The following is a 6,000-nucleotide window of genomic DNA, read 5'->3' as shown; positions in this document are numbered from 1 at the left end:
CAAGCAATCCTGCTGCCTTGGCCTCCCAAATTGCTGGGAGTATAGGCATGCGCTACCACACCCAGCTCCTATATAATTTTTTAAACAGCGTGAAAGACACAAACAGCCAAATTCACTCAAAATGAAATAGAGGATTTCGACCGGGCAAGGTGGCTCACGCCTGTAATCCCAACACTTTGGAGTTGGGATTATGAGCCCAGGGGTTCAAGATCAGCCTGGGCAACATAGCAAGACTTCCTCTTTATAAAAAAAAAAAAAAAAAAAAAAAAAAAAAAACAAGAAGGAAAGTTTCCAGTCTAACACGTAAAGAGCTTGGAAATCACCTCTACATTCAAACAAGTAAAAAGCTGAAAAAACTGAAAAATCAACTCTTGTTAGGTCCATCAGAGAAGTGGGGTCACACAGCAAATTGTTGTGCCCTAAATTGGTGAGCCAGTCAGATAAAATCACAATTTTTTTCTTAGACAGGCTCTTGCTCTGTCTGGAGTACAGTGGCACAATGATAGCTCACTGTAGCCTCAAATACCCGGGCTCAAGCAATTCTTCTGTCTCAGCCTCCCTAATAGTTGGGACTACAAACACGAGCCACCACACCCAGCTAATTTTTCAATTTTTGGTAGAGATGAGGTCTCCCTGTGTTGTCCAGGCTGGTCTCAAATTCCTGGGCTCAAGCAATACTCCTGCCTCAGCCTCCCAAAGTGTCGGAATTACAGGCATGAGCCACCATGCCGAGCCTGAGAATCATAGTTTATGGGAGCAGAAATTCACAAGCAGCAACCTCCACAGGAACCAGTGCCACTGTAGGAAAACCTGAAGTGTAATTGACAAATTGCTGTAGGCTCAATGTGAGCAACTCTGAAAGTTAAAAACCCCAGGGGGCGAGGGTCAGGGGTTATTGAGGCCGGAAGTGAGTATAATAAAGTTTCTATACGGAGGCAGGGCCAGAGGAGAAAGTTGGAGTGGTGACCTAAGCAGGCAGTGGTGTGATCTGGAACCAAATCGGCCCGCAGTGCGATGCGGAGACTCCATGAGGCCCTGGTTTGCTCTGCCTCTTGGCCCTGCTCTGCATCCACTGAGACCACTTCCTTCCCGTCCTCATTTTGCTAGCTCCAATCCACAGCTGTTGTAGCAGAGGATGCTAATGGCCCAGGCTCACTTCCACGGGCTATATGGAGGTCCTGCAATCAATGCGTGCCCTCAACTTCAACACCCAACTCAGGTCACTCAGGGAGGCAGGCCATCAGTCTGGTGTGTGATGCTGTGCATCTAAGAGGGTGCACACACTAAGAGGGCACACACACTAAGAGGGTGACAAGGAGGAGAAAGCCCTGTAGCTGCCTGCTCAGCTCTATCCTGGGAAGGAGTAACCTGAAATTTGCTGGAATGCCAATCACTCTCACGGTTTCCACCAGTAGCCTCAACTTCATGGCCGCAGACTGCCAACAGGACACAACTGAGGATGTTGCCTACGTTGCCAAAGACCCTGTGAATCAGAGAGCCTGCCACATTCTGGAGTGTCCCAAAGGCCTTCCCAGGATGTCATCAGCACCATTGACCAGGCCTTTGAGTTGTGCTTCAAACAATACCTCAGGAACCCACCCCAACGGGTCACCCCCATGACAGGATGGCTGGCTTTGATGGATCAGCTTGGGATGAGGAGGAGGAGGAAGAGCCACCTGACCATTAGCACTACAATGACGTCCCAGGGAAGGAACCTCCTCCTGGGGAGTTGGTAGACATGAGGCTTCGGGAAGGAGCCGCTTCAGAGGCTGCTTGACCCACTCCACCCAGTGTCTGGTCCCCCAGCCACTTGGGAGCTACACTGCCTGCGGGACAGCCTGCTGGGGGAGATCCAGAAGTCCACATAACAGATGCTACCTCCACCACCCTGTCCAGCAGGCAGAGAGATCTCTAGTGATCCCTCCTGTGTCAACATCCAGAACCCAGACAAGGCCCAGCAAGAAGAAGGTGGTACTGGGCCCCCCATCCTGCCATCAGTGGCAGCGCACCCTGGGACCTCTTTGACATGAAGCCCTTTAACGATGCTCTTTGGGTGCCTCCCCCTCCCCAGCAGTGTCTGTGGCTGAGCAGCTCCAAGGGGAGCCCTGGTTCCATGGGGAGCTGAGCCAGCAAGAGGCTGAGGCATTGCCACAGCTCCACGGGGACTTCCTGGTGCAGGAGAGCACGACCAAGGCCAGTATGTGCTTACTGGCTTGCAGAGTGGGCAGCCCAAGCATCTGCTACTGGTGGACCCTGAAGGACTGGTTTGGACAAAGGATCACTGCTTTGAGAGTGTCAGTCCCAGCACTTTGGGAGGCCAAGGCGGGCGGATCACGAGGTCAGGAGATCGAGACCATCCTGGCTAACAATGTGGAACCCCGTCTCTACTAAAAATACAAAAAAATTAGCTGGGCATGGTGGCAGGCACCTGTAGTCCCAGCTACTCAGGAGGCTGAGGCAGGAGAATGGCGTAAACCTGGGAGGCGGAGCTTGCAGTGAACCGAGATAGTGCCATTGCACTCCAGCCTGGGCAACAGAGAGAGACTCTGTCTCAAAAAAATAAAAATAAAAATAAATAAAAAGAGAGAGTGTCAGTCACCTCATCAGCTACCACATGGACAATCACTGGCCCATCATCTCTGCAGGCAGTGAACTGTATCTATAGCAACCTGTGGAGCCGAAACTGTGATCTGCCCCAGCACTCTCTTCCAGAAGATTCCACCCTATTCCCTAACTCTGGGGACCCCATTTGGGAGTGTTTTGTGGGTTTGGCCTTGTGTCAGAGCTGAGAGTAGTGTGGACACCAGGTTTAGTATCCAGCTAAGTGAGACAGCTTGAGTCAGAAGCCTGGGGGAGAATCCTGCTTCTCCCCAAACATTAATCACCGAAGTATTAATGGACAGAGTGGCCCCTTACCTAGGCCTTTCCTGTGCCAATCTGATGCCCCTTCCCCATGCCAACCTGATGCCCCTTCCCCAAGAAGGTGAGTGCTTGTCATGGAAAATGTCCTGTGGTGATAGGCCCAGTGGAGCAGTCACCCTTCTGGGCAAGGGGGAACAAATCACACCCCTGAGCTCTGTGTTGTACCCCCTCCACAACCCCCACCCCATGTTTAAACTTTGTGCCTTTGACCATCTCCTAGGTCTGAAGACATTTTATGCAAACAGTTCATGCCAGATGTGGTGGCTCACGCTGTAATCTCAGCACTTTGGGAGGCCAAGGCGGGTGGATCACTTCAGGTCAGGAGTTCAAGACCAGTCTGGCCAACATGGTGAAACCCCGCCTCTACTAAAAATACAAAATTAGCTGGGTGTGGTGGTGTGCACCTATAATCCTAGTTATTAAGGAGGCTGAGGCAGGAGAATCCCTTGAACCCGAGAGGTGGAGGGTGCAGTGAGCCAATATTGTACCATTGCACTCCCGCCTGGGCGACAGAGCAAGATTCCATCTCAAAAAAAAAAAAGAGTTCATGGGTCCCTGAGTTCTATGACAGGGATGCTGACACCTTCTTGGCCTCTGGGACCCTGTTTTCTCCTTGCTCAACACCCTCTCTGGTTTGGGTTGGGAGAACAGAGGCAGGAGTGGCAGCTATCCCCTCTCCCTGGGGATATGCAACCCTTAGAGATTGCCCCAGAGCCCCGCTCCCAGCCAGGGGGAAGATGGATCCCTCCCTTGCTCAGTGCCTCCTGGCCGGGGCCCCTCAATCCAAGGAGTCTGTATACACATTTCATAAACCCCACCCTCCCATGATGCATGCCTATTGTACTCTACAGCCAAAATGTAGCCCTTCCTCCTGGAGCCTCTGCCCTGCCTCCCTTTCTGAGAAAGGAGGGGTGGGGTGACTGAATTTGGGCTTCCTGTGCAGTAAACTCTCCCAGGTGGGTTTTGTGGAGGCGGGAAAAAGGGCATTGAGACTCTAAAGCAGTAGACCATGCCTGAATACCATCTGCAAGAACTGCATTCTTTTAAAATTCTATATGCATACATTTTAGGGATATGGACTTACTTTCCTAATTTTGTTTTCCATGGCTTATTCTTGAGCACAAAATGATAATCAATTATTACATTTATACATCACCTTTTTGAATTTTCCAAGACCTTTTACAGCTCTCAGCATTTTCGTTGCCCAGGCCTGTGAGGTAACAGGGATCAGCAGCATTATTATTTATATCAGAGACCTGAGGCAGATGAAATTGATTTCCAGCTAGGACTAGAAAAACTTGGGCCTCTTACAACGAGGCTGGGAGGCAGAAGTTTGCGGGAATGCATGTTCGTTTCACAGAGGGGAAATGCAAAACCTGCAGTTCCTGAGTACCTTCTACAGGTCCAGCCCTGCCTAGGCCTGGAATGGCCACACAACAGCAAGCCGGGCTTTCTCTTTAGCCCTTGTGGATAAAGGCCTCCTTTTATTGTTGTTGGGATGTTTCCATGGGTCTCACTTGTACCAAAGGGAAAACTCTTCATTAAAGTCCATATTTCTTCTAAAAATTAAAAATTAGAAAATAAAAAATAAAAATTGCAGGTGGAGTAGGTCAGAGGCGGCCCTACATTTTTGTGAGTTTTACCTCCAAGAGCTCTACTCAGTTCCCCTTTCCTTCATATCCTGCCATCCCCTCACACCATGTACCCTAAATCACCACACTCTATTCTTTCTTTTTTTTTTTTTTTTTTTGAGACAGAGTCTTGCTGTGTCGCCCAGGCTAGAGTACAGTGGTGGGATCTCAACTCACTGCAACCTCCGCCTCCCGGGTTCAAGTGATTCTCTTGCCTCAGCCTGCTGAGTAGCTGGGATTACAGGTGCTTGCCACCACGCCAGGCTAATTTTTGTATTTTTAGTACAGATAGGGTTTCACCCTGTTGGCCAGGCTGATCTCGAACTCCTGACCTCTGGTGATCCACCCGCCTCAGTCTCTCAAAGTGCTGGGATTACAGGCGTGAACCACTGCACCCGGCCTAGAAAATGTTCTATATCTCTACTATCCAGTAAGGTAGCCACTAGACACATACAGCCATGGAGCACTTGATATATGGCAAATGTGACTGAGGAACTGAATTTTCCATTTTATTTAATTTTAATTAATTTGAACTTATGGTCGGGTGCGGTGGCTCACGCCTGTAATCCTAGCAGTTTGGGAGGTGGAGGCAGGCGGATTGCCCGAGCTCAGGAGTTCAAGACCAGCCTGGGTAACATGATGAAATCCAGTCTCTACTAAAAATACAAAACATTGGCCAGGCATGGTGGTGCAGGTCTGTAGTCCCAGCTACTTGGGAGGCTGAGGCATGAGAATGGCTTGAGCCTGGGAGGTGGAGGTTACAGTGAGCCAAGATCACACCACTGTACTACAGCCTGGGTGACAGAGCAAGACTCTGTCTCAAGAAAAAAACAAGTCCGGGCACAGTGGCTCACGCCTATAATCCCAGCACTTTGGGAGGCTGAGGCAGGCAGATCACCTGAGGTCGGGAGTTCAAGACCAGCCTGACCAACATGGAGAGACCCCGTCTCTACTGAAAATACAAAATTAGCCAAGTGTGGTGGCTCATGCCTGTAATCCCAGCTACTTGGGAGGCTGAGGCAGGAGAATCGCTTGAACCCGGGAGGCAGAGGTTGCAGTGAGCCAAGATCATGCCATTGCACTCTAGCCTGGACAACAAGAGCAAAACTTTGTCTCAAAAAAAAACAAAAACAAAAACCAGGAGTTCAAGAGTTCAAGACCAGTCAGGGCAACATAGCAAGACTTCATCTTTAAAATAAATAAATAAATGTAGAATGGATAAATTGTGGTATATTTATACAATGGAAATACTACAAAAACAGGCAAAACTGATCTATGGTGATAATGGTGATAGAGCTCAGAACAGTGATCACATTTGGAGGGGAATACTGACTGAGTAAACTTGCTAAATGCACTAGGCGCGGTGGCTCATGCCTATAATCCCAGCACTTTGGGAGGCCGAGGTGGGCGGATCACGAGGTCAGGAGATCAAGACCATCCTGGCTAT

General features: G+C 49.6%; 1 pseudogene; it reads left to right on the top strand.

Moving 5' to 3' along the window:
- Window positions 1-1,169: 1,169 nt before the first annotated feature.
- Window positions 1,170-2,689, top strand: LOC102115059 (SHC-transforming protein 1-like; annotated as a pseudogene).
- Window positions 2,690-6,000: the final 3,311 nt, after the last annotated feature.

This window comes from Macaca fascicularis, chromosome 16, assembly GCF_037993035.2.
Source record: "Macaca fascicularis isolate 582-1 chromosome 16, T2T-MFA8v1.1".
In the NCBI taxonomy this organism is placed as follows: Eukaryota; Metazoa; Chordata; class Mammalia; order Primates; family Cercopithecidae; genus Macaca; species Macaca fascicularis.
This window is presented reverse-complemented; position numbering and strand designations above follow the sequence as displayed.